Here is a 15,434-nt window from a genome sequence, read left to right as displayed (position 1 = left end):
TTTGACGATCGGAATACACAATGTCATTCAAGTATACGTGTCACTTAAAGGTGTCGAATTCTAACATGTTTGCCTGTTATGTCCAGAACCCCCACATTGGCCGCATTTTCGTGTCAAAGTCGACCTTTCAGTTCTTGACCGTCGACGTTGGGTAGGAGGTCGACCTGGTGCTCTACGTATATTCGGGGGCAAAATTTCGACGGAACGAATAGATTAAGGAACAACCCAATCTGACTATTGGCCAACGGGGTGAAGAACTTCGTTGTACGTAGCTCACCAACATTCTGTGGTGTAGTAAGGAGAGCACAAATCATACAATGATTTCTTTTTGCGCAAGCAGCTCAAGATGCATGTAAACATGGGATTTGTCATATCTAAAACTCTCGACATGAACATGTGTTACCTATAAGGTCGACAGTACAAAGTTCGGTAGCTACACCTACCTCAAAAATGAGTTCGTCCAAATTTCGTACTGGTAAAGTTGCACCGGCGTCGAATGATTTTCTCAATTCATCATCAATTTTTGGTGTCACAGTCGTACTGCATTTCGTGGATGCGCTTTTTCTCTCGTAGAATCATCATTGCATCAATGGCATAATAATTTCGACCAACGAGGTTATAGGGAAACTTCGTTGTCATCTTAGGACTGAATTCAGTGACTCCGCAATGTTATTCGTCATAACGTTGTACCGATTACCAATAAAATTTGCCCGTGACGAGGTGGATATACCGGCACGTTCCAAGTAAGATGCCATTGACGGTCGAATGGTTCTTATATGTGTCATGAACTGATCAAATTTCGATACGCGGTATGCTAGCGCTGCCCGCTTGAACAAGAATATGACATTGCTACTGCTATACCTAGCAATAAGATTTTTCTCGATATGCCAGATGCAGGCACCGTGGTGAGAAAGTGGGAACAACCTCGTAATTGCCCGCTTAATACTCTTCTTCTTGTCCGACACAAACACTAGCTGGTTTGAATCATCAACGACATCTTTCAACTCGCAAAGAACCAATACCACGATGCATTTGTTTCCTCATCGACAACACTCCAAGCAAGAGAATATATTTGTAGGTTAGCATCTTGTGATGCAACTACTAGTAGTGTTCCCTTATATTGGCCCTTTAAATGACTTCATCAACACAAATTAGTGGCCTCATGTACTCTCGAAAATCACGTACACTAGGCCCGAATACTAAGAAGAAGTACAAGAACCTATTATTCGAGTCGAGTTCAATGTGTACAATAGTTCCTGGATTTTTCTCAGTTAACATGTGACAGTATGATGGCAATTTCTAAAAACTTTTCTTCGGGTGTACCAAGAAGAAATCGAAGTCCCTTCTCTTTAGCCTTCCACGTTTTGTTGTAGGTAATCCGTACACCAAACTCACGTTTCATATCCCCAATAACACCCGCGGGAACGTATGATTGGTTTGCATCGTCCAACCTTCGCATTATGTGATGCCCAATTACTGCACTCGTTGCGTGAATTTGTGCATTTCGTCGAACGTCTAGAGAACATGTGTGCTCAGGTATGTACTCTCGAATCTTAAATATTTCTGAAGTTTTTATCTTAGAAGCTCTCACTAGCCAATAGTATGTAGTATCGACACAACACACAGTAAGAGATCTAGGATTCGACTTTTTAACCTTGAAATGAAACTTCTCTTTCAAAGCCTTAAGTTGAAGCCTTGTGTGTAACTGTCGCTTGCTAAAAAATATCTGATTCTCCACAATGTCATTTTCATCAATTGACTCAATTGCATTTTGAATAAACAAATTCCCTTTACATAAACGTTCATCCGTATTATCAATCATTTGTAGCTCTTGTAGTTCGCACATACCAACTTCGTCGCGTCCACACAGTGCATCTTCTATTGGTGACAAAGGCTCAACTCCGACATGCATTTCGTGCTCTCCAGCATTATATTCATCTGCAATTACACACAATGCCGCTTCTGTGTGAACAGACATAAACCATTGCAAATCATCATCGTCAGCTACATCAGCAAGGGGTATATTCATGTTCGGAACTGTAAATTTCAATTGAATTCGGAACTTCATTCCATCAACATTCAGCTTCTCGAATGATTTATGTACAAACTCTTCATATGTAATATCATGTCGAACAACAATTGATGTTGTTCGATTCCTTAAACACTTCCACCCGTCGTCCATGTTGACGAGTATACCACCACACGAGATAACAAATCTCTTAACATCTTCCATATCTGCATGTCATAAACAACAATACTGTCAGCCACCAACGAAAACTGAAAATGAAAATGCTACCTGCATGCAATATGTGAAACGCTATAACGAAATTTTTCCAACTTAATCAAGTTTTTAATGTTCTTGTCAACATTTGATAGTGTCGAGAATGATGGTGTAAATATCATTCTATCATTCTCGACATTTATAAATGTCGTGAATGACATTTATACTATCATTATCGACATTTATAAATTGTTGAGAATGAAATGACGGGATTCCATGCATTTATCATTTTTTTCAACTTCAACCACCATTTTTGCAAGAATTTATTCCACCATAAATGATATTCTAAATACAGAAGTATATTATCTAACCAAATTATTTAAGATGAATGGTACAAAAAATATATACTTAGTGTTTGGATAATTTCGTCCATTTAAGGGAAAAATACCTTATCAAAAAATTGAAATTTGAACATATATAACAACTACTACTAAATAAAAATTATAAAAAAAAATGAGAGTTCGAAGAAATATACCTTCGACCGAGAAATGATGAGAGCCTAATCAGTTTCAAATTTCGACCACAGTAAATTTCTTCACATGAAATAAAATGATTTCTTTGGAGTTGAAATCATATACTTCTTTGTATGTGTTAATGGAATTTCTACTTCTTCTTCATTTGTTCTAGAATAATTGATTAAAATCTAATTAAAAACGTAGGCAAGTGGACTCACCTAGGTAATAGGAACATTATTGTAACTTCTTATAGAAGTTATTTACTCTTCTAAAGAATTGTGCCAAAGTGATATAAAATTGATTAATCTTTTCATGAGGGTAAAGTAGACAATTTGCTATAGAAATTGAACATTTTTGCAAGAATTATCAAAATATGACACTTTTCAACTCACACCCCTAAAATTGGATATTCTTGAAAATGCCTTAATAAACAAACAAACAAATGGGTTCGTTAAAGAGGCAAGGTCTATCCCACCATAAACGGATAACTGGGCAAGTACGGGTTCCCGCCTTAAACGGAAAACGGAACAAGTCGGGAAATTGCCAGAGGGAAACCGCCTTGTTGCCATCGCCGGCAGGAAAATAGAGATCGTCGAAGTCCAAGAACACAATGTAAGGATTTCTTAATCAATAGATGGGCTTATATGTGTAAATAATTGTGTGTTAAATTCAAGGCTATTCGAATTCAGTTGAGTCCAATTAAAGTGGTTTAATAAGGTTTCGATTTTTGGGCTTTAATGTATCCAATTAAAGTATGAGTTTATAAATGTGTAGAAATCAGACCCAAATCTTAATTCTATGATGGGTCGAATTAGGTCAAAGAGCGTCGCTATATAAATACTATTATGGTCCCCAAATGACACGTACGTATTATTCATTCTCTATTATATCTCATCACAGAGAGAAAAATGAGACTGCGTGTAGATTTGAAAGACAAGACCGCGTAATTCATTATTGTATTAACAATGTCTGATCAGGTACGCTTCCGTTATATTTCTTCAATTTCTTGATGATTTAATATGAAATGATCCGATTATTTAAAGCAATAAATTATCCTCTACACCGATCGCGAAATAGCCCCAAGTTAATTCCAAACAGGAAGATTGAATGATCCATCAGATGAAATCCCAATCACAGACGTCGAACAGAAGAGAAAACCCGAAAGAAACGCCCGCAGCTCAAGATGCAAATGCTGAAAATGGATAAGAACAGGTGCCGCCAACACCAAGAACAAACAAGGTTAGTCCTTAAACCAAGATTGAGTTTCACCGGACCAAGAATTGATCCTCGATGTCTCAGAAATACCAAAAGAATTGAAGAACTCTATTTAATTTTGAGGGCTATAATACCATGATAAGATTGTAGAATTTTCATTCCATTAAATAGAAATTTTGTTCCTAATTTCAGTCCCTAATTACAGTCGAAATATTTCTATCAAATCTCCTAATTTCCTCACTTTCCTGATTACAACATAATCATGTTTCTTATATAAGGAAATAAAGACTATTCTATGTTTACAATATAATTATGTAATGTGAGTGATATACTGACAATTAGTACTGGATGGGAATCAGTATCACCAAGACTTCGATTTTTCTAATCTCAATTTCAATGATCTATTCAATCAGTGGTTTTGAATTGGAACGCGCTAAATTAATTAAGTGGTAAATTAGTCACCTGATTCATCATGTTCATGTGCTTGTTGTGAAAGTCCCAGTCAGTTTCTGTAGTTACATTCTCTTAGGCAGTCCTTGAGAGGAAGAAACAATCCCAGATAGATTTTTTCTTAAAAATTTCTCTGTTCTCAATGGATGTGGCAGTTTATCTATTAAGTTCTATTTCTTTGTGCTCCTTATATAGTTTATGTCAAATAATCTACCCAATAGAATGAGACGCAGATGAGTTATACGCAAATTAATAGCAGATGAGTTATACGCAAATTAATAGCACCATGGTGGGAAATAGTCTTGTTCACCTGAAGAATTCTGCTCTCGATATTACAGGTGAAAAAGTTCCAGAGAGCTTGTCTGAAAAATCCTGTTAAGGTATATTAATGCTTATTCTTTTCTTGTCATTTTTTTTGGGTAACTTCTCAGAGTATGTTTGTGTTAATTGTTTAAGTATAAATGCAGGTTGAAGCTACGTCCAAATACTCAACTGTGTATACGCTGAAGCAAAAGTTTTGCTTCATTTTTCAAAGCATAAAGTCTGTAGATTCCCCTGCTTCACATTCCTTTTTGTGTGGTATCTATAAGAGACAGTTTACTGTTGTATGACTTGCAAAAGAACTGCATGAACATTAATTTGGTGATTATTGGATTTTGTTCGGTTGGATAGGGTGGAAAAAATTGAATCCACGCTTGTGGTAAAGAGTACGTTATTGCATATTGTGAGTCAATGTTAGATAAAGTGAAAGTTGCAAGATATTTCTTTTCTGAATTATTTCATGTAGTTTTCTTCAGTTTCTGTACCTTATATTTTGCTGCAAGATTGCTATCTTGTTCATATTCTCACCAAGATGTCAGGAAAGACATCTATGGTTTTTACTAGAACATGTAAATGTGATGCAAATCGTCTTTTGGGTGAGTGGTCAAATGAGCCAGGTATATTTCAAAAATCATATAGCATTTTATTCTAAGGTAATTTATTTTCATCTACATGATATTATTTTTCTTGATAATTGTTTGCAGGAGAAAAGGACTTGGAGCCTTGAACATATTCAAAGAGGAAGAGTGCGATGTACTTATATGCAATGATGTTGCCAGTAGAGGACTTGATATTCCTTCTGTAGATATGGTTATCAATTATGATATCCCAATGAACTCAAAGGTTAAGATTTATTCTGCATGGTTTCGATAATGTTTCTTGTTCCAAATGCGTCCCTTCGCCTGTATACAATTCTGAGTTCTCATCTCCTGTTAACTGGCCATTGATAATGCAATTTAGATTATGTTTGGCTGCTTTTATCTCTTCCTTTTAATTATCCGATGTAAGTCCAAACCTCTTATTATAATTTTTACTCAGACTTTTTTTTTTTTTTTCCATTTTTTTAAAAAAAATAAATTAGTCACAAAAGATAAAAAAAAAAAAATAACGTGACTCAACTAATTTAATAGAAACTAAAGACTAGCAAAAGTAATTGACTCAATTTTGAAATTAACTCAAAAATTGAAATAAAATATGTTGGTAGCAATTGAACGAAATAATAATATAATATTTTTTTTGGCTTTTTGCTTTTTTTTTTTTTTTTTTTTTTTTTTTTTTCTTGTTTTTTTCTTTTTTTTTTTTTTTTTTTTTTTTTTATTTAAAAAAAAAAAAAAATTAGTTGATAGAATTGCATGAAACTCGAGTAACATGAAAACTGATTACAGGATAAGTCCATCCCTTTTTCTCACACTAGAGCAGAAATGAGTTTCATTCTTTAGTTATATGGAAGAGAATAGAATGATACTCATGAAGAATAATAAGAAAACCATAATTAGGGGATAAATCAATCCAGCTATGCTTCACACTCTATCAAGCTAAATAACCAAATAATTATCACATCTTTGATCCATAAGCATGTCAAAACCTGATGGGATTTTGATGGGCATGTTTGATTTTCTCCATTATTCTTGCCTTGCATGAGGTTAGAACAACTTCCTTCTGGATCAAATTTCAATGTGCAATGGAGTTATTGCTAAGTATGTGTCGAATGTTATAATGATATAATGTGCAATGCTTGAATTTCAAATTGTTCTTCAAGGTTTCTTCTGGCATGTCCTCTCTTTACTAGCCCTTGCATTTTACTATTTTCATGAAAAGTCTCGCAACTTCTCACTTCCTTTGGTCTGTTCTTTTTCCCCCTTCTGATGATGTTTGTTAAGAGTCATAATATTCTATCATCCAGATATTAATATGAGGCTAAGAAGATAATGCCTCGCTAGAATGTTACAAATAGAATGTTACAGAGGCCAAAAGAATATCGAAGATGGTATGTATAGACTATTCTCTTCATCTGACGAAGAGTAATATAGTTTTTGCTTGATTGAAATATTGGTTTTCATTCCCTTTTGTTGAACTGTGATTTTCTAGGCTATAAATTTGCTTTTATTTTCTTCAAACTTTTGCTGAAAATCAAAGAAACCAGAGGCTAGAAGACACGAAAACAAGATGATGATAACGCAGAGGACACTGATAAATATTTAGGTCTCAAGAAAACGAAGTCATTTGAGAAATGAAAGAGAAGATAACAGAAGGATTTTCTGTCAAGTTTTGTTCAAATTAGGACTAGTCAATTTTATACTTATTCATAATTTTGTTTTTCTCGTGAGAGTTTGTGACACAATTTTGATTATGATTTTTTATGGTATATATGATTTTGCCTTTATTACCAAATTTCTCCTCCTAATGTTGTCATATTATCATGTATTTTCGAGCTACTGACATTCTGTTTTAGACAGGAGCTGTAGTTCTTGTCACTCAGAACTAAGAGATTTGTATTTAATATGGCTCTTGGATTACATGCAGTGTTTTAAAAGGTGAGTCTAGGAGGGGCCAAGGCATCAACCAGGCACGATGCGTGGCGGAAATACCAAGTCAAGTGGATTGGTGCCTTATTTAGCAACCGCTGATAGATAATGCATGCCTAGGCATGATTATGCGCACTTTATTATCTTTCTTTTTTTTATTCTTAATAATTCTTTTAATTTAAAACTTAAATGCTGATTTCATCACTTTATTTACTCTAAATTCAAAATTGCTGCTTGAAACTTTGAACAAAGGAAAATTCTAAAAAATTTCTAATTATTTACTATTTGGTATTTACATTTGAAGCTTATTTTTTGTTGGAAACTTTAAAAAAAAAAGTATAAAGTTCCTATAAATCTGTTTTAGATGTTTGGTAAGTATTATTTTTAACTATTAAATGATTTTTTGATTGATTAAAAATTAAAATAATATTAAAATAAAAAAAACTCTTTTTTACGCTTTTTATGTCTATGCCACACCTAAGCTCGTCTAGCCCATAAATTGGTATCTATGCATCCGGTGGCGGAACAAAAAATATTGTTCAATAAGAGCGAAATTTAATCTAGGTCGAACTCCTAGTTTTCAAGACCTGAGACGGACTTTAAATTTGTCCTTTAAGTTATAGTGTGCAATATGCATTTAAATTTTTCTAACCAATCTATAACAAAAGTGGATAAGTTCTTCTTGGTAAAAATTTATGGGTCTTAATATCCCAGGCCCAAAGGTGGGTCCATCCCTGTAAATGCGTCGGCATGCTTTAAGCATTTTAGAACATGGATTCCATGTACAACTTTCAAATGTAGGGCCTTAAGAGCTATTTTATCTTTATTTTCGTTGTTAGCTTTTTTGTTTGAATTTTGAATATTTGACAGTTAATTAACGCCACAAAATAAGTGGCCTACGGTTGCATACATTTCAAAAAGTTTATTGAATGCAATTTATGAACTTATTGTCAAGAATAATGCTCTTTGTATACTCCATGTTGTACATGGAATTTGACATTGCTTGCAAATTCAAAAATGTATAGATAGGAAAGTGTTTTTCATTTTAAAACTGGTCATTCGTTGTGCGACAAGTGACACAATGTCAAACTTAATGTCAAAAAAAGTGTACATGAAGTAAGATTATATTTTCAAATACCTTCGTACGTCTTTAAATTGGTCAAAAACTTTTTATATGACCTTGAAGTGCGAATGAATCCATTTTCTTATATCTTTTCAATAAAGTCCTTGTTTGGTTTCCATTATTTTCAAAATACATTTCATCTCTCTTACTTTTGATCACACATTTTTTAATAAAATAATATTACATGCAAAATAAATTTTTTTCTTATTTTTTAACTACTCATTCTCCATCAAAATATTATTCCAAAATGCAGTTTGAGCGAAAATTGGCATCAAAGAAGCTGAAAATCTTGTGAAATGATAAATAACCTCTCATGTTTAAATAAAATTAATAAAAGAATTAATTTCTATTGTAATCCTAATATCTTTTTTTTAAAGTGTAAACAAATACCAGATAATTAATTGAAAAAATAAAATTCCTCTCTGTCCCATCCACCCTTCTTCCCACCATCACCACCACAAGCCAGCTTTATGGGCACAAATGAAATGTTGGCCACGGGCTTTTCCCTTAAAAATGGCTGTTAATTAAACCGAAGACCATGAACAAAACAATGGCAACTACTCCGCTAGATTTAAATTTGAACATGGAGAGGTCTCGACTAGATTCCTTTAAGGATGATTTGAACCAATCGTTTTCTTAGTAGGTGTGAGAGAAATGAGATTTTTTTTTTTTTTTTAATTTTTTAATTATTTATTTGGGAATTGTTTTTAACTTTACGTGTAATATTATTTTATTGAAAAATGTGCGGTTGAAAAAAAAGAGAGATGAAAATGAATTATTGTTTAATGGAGGCCAAACAAATGGTAGGCTCCTTTAAGGATGATTTGAACCAATCGTTTTACTTGGTTTTGAATTTCTTGACAAATGTTGCAATATTAGGATAGGTGGTTTCCGTCGTTTCGAATTTCTTGGAGACCTTGTTGATGGTGGATTTGAGGGATTTGTGGGATGAAGTACGACAATAGCAATGGTTGTGATAGTTGTGGGAAGACGAGTACGTGGAAAGATGATTAGGTGCAAGAGAAAAGAGTTTTATTTTTTTTATTTTTTTATTTTTTAATTATTTATTTGGAATTTGTTTGCACCTTTTGAACAATTTGGAATTACAGTTGAAATTAGTTCTTTATTTTTTCATTTTTTGTTTTATTTAAATAGAAGGATATATTCGACATTCACAAAGGCTTTACTGAGAAAATAGAAGAAAAAAGAATCTTCCGCACCTCAAAGATCATATAGGAGATTTTCAGCCAATTTAAAAAGGTAGGGGATATTTGGCAATAGATCCATACGTTGGGTAGGTATTGCGTCAACAAACCTTTCAAAAAAATAATATAGATTTGCCTATTTGAAAGTATTGTCTTAAGACCTTAAAAAAATAGGTATTATCTTCGGGAATTTATTTATTTATTTATTTATTTTGCAAAATACGTGTGGATAATGTTAAGGGTCCATAAAACTCTCGAGTACAACCTCTCGAACGTGCCTTATCTTTTTTATTCTATACTATTTGTCAAATCCCATTTGTTAATAAGGAGGACTGGAGGAGTTCCACAAAGATAATTCATGTCTTCTATTTCTGATAAGTGTTAAGGGAATATAAAGAGTCATTTAAGGTCTGTTTGATTGCGAATATGGAATTTAGGTGGAAAGAAAATGAATTTCAAGGAATTGAATTACCTAGAAATTGTTTTCATGGAAATTGTAAATTATTGTGTTTGATTGTATAAACTTTTCACGTGGAAAATGTTGAAGTAAAAGTATTTTTTGATGTTCGTTTGACTTTGTTTTACGTGAAAATTGTCAATTTCAGGGATATCTTCTTTTACAATTATTCCTAAAATTTGTTCCCATTGCCAACAATTAAAAAAAATAAAAAAAAAGCAAAAAAAATAAAAATAAAAAAAGGTGGAAAACCAAAAACCACCTATCCCCTAGGAAAAAAAAAGGTGGAAAATCACGCTTTAAGGTGTTGTACCTAGAAATTCATGGAAAATCAATTCCCTGGAAAATTTTGTCAATCAAACAGGCCAAAAGTGAAAGTTGGAATTCGAATTCCAAGTTCCATGGAAAATTTCGTGCAATCAAACGGGGCCTTAGACAATTGATACAGGCTGCTGGTGTGTTTCTAGATAAATCTCTAGTACACTACCACAAACAATTTTTAGTTTTCCGGGTGCATTTGTTTTAATTTGGTGGCAGGTTGGCTTATAAAATTACTCGCAAGGACAGAAAAAAATTATTAAGACTCAATACCTTATCTCTTCTTATAAATATAAACTTATATTTTGAACCTAAATGATTAATTTTTTTTTTTTTTTTTTATGACGGGAAAACCCGCAGCTGCTACCCTTTTTGTGCGCACTAGATAAACACTTGGACTGACACAATAGGCAAACCCGATGCGACAAGTTAGACTGAGAAAGTGTTGGTAGGAGGAATTGAACTCGTGACCAAAGGCCTTCGCGCTCACCTATTCCACCAACTCGGTCACCCCATGAGGGCAACCTAAACGATTAAATGCATTGTACAGGTTAGCATGAGCTTAACACTAGAAGGATAAACAGCAACAGTGTAATATGAATTCCAGAGGCTATGAAAATCCAGCATCACATAAAATCAGGAAAAACTGGTTCAATGATGTGGTCCACCAACAAGGTGGTCCGCAAATTCATAAATTGCATGTATAAAAAAGAAAACGTGGGTATTCCAAATTTCATTACAAAAAAAAGTTAAATTATTATCCCTCCTGCTGGTCCCTCTTCTGTTGTCTCCAAAGTACTGGTTCAATGCGTGCCATTAGTGGGTATTGTAGGTCACTCCTGTTCCTATATTCAATGAATTTGACACTTTGTTGGGCTTAATTATATTGTCCTTTTTTGGTTGAGGAATCTGGGGTTTTTTAAATTTGAAGTATTGATGTGAAAATTGTTTGGTACTAATTTGGGGAGGAATTGATTTGAAATTTGTTTCAGTGATTTAGAAAAATTAGAATTTTCGAATTGGGGGATGACAAAATCGTGTTTGAGGATGAAGGAAAACGCTATTTCAATTAATTATTTTTGATCAAGTGTCAATAATTAACGACGTTTCTTTACACATAAGATTTTCATCCGGCATATGTATTTTTTTTTGTTTAGGTAGACAGACGGAATTGACATAAGTGATGAATGGATAACTTTGTGTAAAAGCAAGTAAACAAACATCCTCAAATCATTTTTGGCACCAGACATCCCAAATGTAATAGCCACACCCACTCAAGAAAAGTCGATTTTGGAGGCCTTGAGGTTGAACTGTACCATAAATAATTCTATTTTAATGTTGTTATTTCTTTGAGTAGCACACTTACACACGAGGCCTGGACTATTATTATAAACCCATAATTTTCTCTTCTATCCATAAACTATTCTGATCGTAACTATTCTGATTGTATACGTATGGCATGAACCACGACACAGCCGTAGGAGGTGAGGACTCCTCCAGCCTCTAATTTCTTTCTTTTAATTTTCCTTCTTGGATTATATATTTCAAGTTGTCTAGATGTTACAGGTGTCGCTGTAACATCCAGAAATTTATTACAACATGATTATTTAATGATAAGGGTTTCGACCTAAAACTTTTAATAGTTTTAAACAGTTGGTGTACTAAAGTGAAATAAGTATATATCAATTAGTATTTTGGTCAAATAATTAAATATTGATAGAGCGAGAATTATTTTGTCAATATTGGACTCGTTTGGTTGCTCATATTTAATCTTGTCTCTCTCTGGTTCGCACATGGTCTCGGACCACATGGGTTAACCTCATCTCTCTCTGATTCACCTTCCCCAACCATGAGTCAAGGCCAATTTTGTCTAGAACGAGTTGAACTCGTGGATGAACTTCGGGCCTAATGTGAAAAATTCGTGACCAAGGAATTTGATGAATCTATGGTACTCTAAATGATCAATTCGACAATTAGAACCTCAATTGATGATGGAAAATCCATGAGTCAACAAATAATTGATCCAATTTACAACCCAAATGCTGGATTCAACTCTAATCAAGTCTTGTTGCACAATGGAAATTTTTCAGCTCCAATTGCTGCTTATTCTGATGTCTTTGCTTCAATTATGGGGAGTTGTTGGGCGGTAATTGTGGAGGAGGTTAAGGGCTTTTCGTTGATATCAACATCCAATGGTTCTTGTGGCCAGAAGGTGGTTGAAAATGACCGACAGACAACGGTGGGATGGGAGTGAGGTGAAATTATTTTGGTGGGTTATTTACTTTTTAAAAAGTTTAGGCCTAATTTATTTTTGATTTTCTTTTTCTTTTTTTTTATTTAAATGAGAGGGTATATTCGTCATTTTATGTTAAAAATGGTGAAAATGACATTCAATGCAAAGAAATATGAAAGATAGGGGCAAAATGTCAAAAAATGAAAGGTATGGACGTTTTTCACAATAAACTTGAAAAGTATGGACGTTTTGTGCCAATTGCTCTAATAAAAATAATTTAAAATTTTAGATTGAACTAATTTTTAATTTGCTTATATTTATTTGCATGAAATTTTAATTTTCTATATTTTTAGATTAAAATGAATTTTAATTTATTAAAATATATATTTTTTTATTTTTTAATTAATGAAATTAGTTATTTTAAATGACAAAGTTAATATTTTTCTCCAATTTAAAATTCGGTTAATATCTTACGCAATCCACTAGAATATATGATATAGAATTTTGTTAAAATTCAAATCCATGAAATCTATGTGAGTCCATAAATTTTAAGAAATTCATTAAAATTTGAGTCAAGGAATCAATTATTATTTTGTAACCTAAAATTTTCCATCAATAATGCTTATTTTTCCAAAATGAAAATTACGCAGTAATTCCTAGTTACACACAAAGACAATTACAAAGTAATTGCCACAGCCACTGACCCACTCAAGAAAAGTCGATTCCATTTTTTTCCCAAATGACTTTTAAAATTATAAGGAAAATTTTCCAACAGGGCCATCACTGTAGAGACGGCCCCACATGTAGAAAAAAAAATAGGTCGGGGCCGGCCATGTGTGTTGTCTGATAGGGCCTGTCTGTGCACGGTTCAAATTCTCATAATTTTCTCTTCTATCCATAAACTATTCTGGTTGTGTGTGTGTATGTATATATGGCATGAACAATGACGCATTCCACCTGACAGCCGTAGGAGGTGAGGACTCCTCCAGCCTCTAATTTCTATCTTTTAGCCTTGTTCGGTAAGAATTAAAATCAGATTTTTGGTGAATTTCAATAGAAGTTAATGAAATATATGATTGAAAAGTTGTAAGACACATAAAATATGTGATTAAAATTAATAATTGACTTTAACTTAAATTAAAATCTAGATTTTAATTATTTCCAAAAAAAATCTTTATTTTCCTTCTTGGATTGTATATTTCAAGTTGTCTACACGTTATAGGGAAGAAATTTATTAGAATATGAATATTTAACGATAAGGATTTTGACCGGCACCTTTTAATAATTTTAAAAAGTTGGAGTACTAAAGTGAAATAAGTATATATCAAGCACGTTTGGTTGCTCATATTTAATCGTATATATTAGGCTTGATAAAAAGTTATTTTAGATAAGTTCGCAGTCGATTAAAGAAAATCTTGATTAGATTTCATTTTAAGGAATTACTTCCCTTTGATTAGTCGTTATATGCCAATTTGAAAGTTATTGAGAATTATGATTAGATACAAGTTTCGACCAATGTCTTGTGAGTGTCATGGAATTGATAGGCATTTGATATTAGTTGGGTTTTCCAATACAATTAAAACTGGTATTGTATTAGATAATTAATTTATGGTACAGTCTTAATCATAATTGATAAATATATCATGTATGTCCCCATCCCCGGCCACGCATTAGTATTTGCCGGTCCTTTATCCAAAATTTTGTTTCGTCGCCTAAGGTTCTGCAGAAATAGGATAAGCCTTATTTGGATAAACTATCCTAATCTCTACACCTATATAAATCCAAAGTCTACGAAAGCCCATTCTTATCTAATATTCTTGTATGAATTCTAATTACACACTACTCGATTGAAGTATTTGTCACGGAGTCAAAATAGCCACAAAGAAAAGAAAAAAAGAGAGAGTCAAGGGAGGGAGAGGAAGAGGAAAAATATAGAAACAGATTTTACCTAACTTGCAAGCGGTTCGATTCCTTATACTTTTTATGTATTTAATGAAATATGCATGAATTGTCAGTGGATTTACGGGTTCGACCTAACGAAATGTGTGCTCTTTTATGTAGTTAAAAATACAGTTAACTTTTTCATTCATTCATCTATTGCCATATGCAATTATGTCAAGTTTCCTGTTAAATTTTTCTGATAGAGTAGCTTTATCCTTATATTAATTCAGGCCGATCGAATCTGTGGTAGTGTGGTGAAGCGGACTGCCAAGAACGTTTGAAGAAATAAAGCATTAATTTTTTCTATCATTCGATTGATTATATAATTTTAATTGTGTTCAAATATATGTTTATTTCATAAGTCGTCGGTCATTATATTTTTGTATCAAAGAAATACAAACTCATGTTTAGATTAATATTATTATTGATAATAAATAATTAATTTTTTTACGTTTCCGCATTAATGAGGAAAAAATCGATTTTTTTATAACACATCAGTGTTTATGAAAACTGGGGTCTTATAGTTACCAAGTTAGAAAATTGAATAGTGCACTAGATATTATATTTTGATCAACCCCCTTGATCCGTCCTAGAAGACAATTTGAAGAAAGTATATCATTCTATAAAAGGAGAAACAAACCTTCTTTCGGATCTTTTATTAAGGCCGAAACTTCCATACGTTAGTCATCAGTGTCTGCCCTAACTATAGATGGGGTAGGCGATCGCCTAAAACCCCACTTCGATGAGGGCCTCAAAAAAATTACTATATATTATTTTACATGTATTTTTACATATATATAGAGTCCTATATTTGAAATTGATTTAATGCCCCCAAAAATTTAGGGCCAACCTTATCGGTCATATTCACATCCCCATCAATAGGCGGAGCAAGCTAAATTGTCCGTTGAGG

General features: G+C 33.1%; 1 long non-coding RNA gene across 6 annotated transcripts; it reads left to right on the top strand.

Annotated features, from left to right (window-relative positions):
- The first annotated feature begins 3,790 nt into the window (after positions 1 to 3,790).
- Positions 3,791 to 7,494, top strand: LOC111399535. Of its 6 annotated transcripts, none has more exons than XR_002703723.1 (5): positions 3,791 to 3,975; positions 4,740 to 4,781; positions 4,869 to 5,339; positions 5,427 to 5,565; positions 6,626 to 7,232. It is a non-coding gene; the product is annotated as an uncharacterized LOC111399535 (long non-coding RNA). The 6 variants fall into 6 exon arrangements; XR_002703724.1 differs by having other exon boundaries at positions 4,869 to 5,565; positions 6,626 to 6,709; positions 6,811 to 7,232; XR_002703720.1 differs by lacking the exon at positions 6,626 to 7,232 and adding an exon at positions 7,246 to 7,494 and having other exon boundaries at positions 4,869 to 5,565.
- The last annotated feature ends 7,940 nt before the right edge of the window (positions 7,495 to 15,434 follow it).

The sequence above is a fragment of the Olea europaea genome, chromosome 9 (assembly GCF_002742605.1).
Source record: "Olea europaea var. sylvestris chromosome 9, O_europaea_v1, whole genome shotgun sequence".
In the NCBI taxonomy this organism is placed as follows: Eukaryota; Viridiplantae; Streptophyta; class Magnoliopsida; order Lamiales; family Oleaceae; genus Olea; species Olea europaea.
This window is presented reverse-complemented; position numbering and strand designations above follow the sequence as displayed.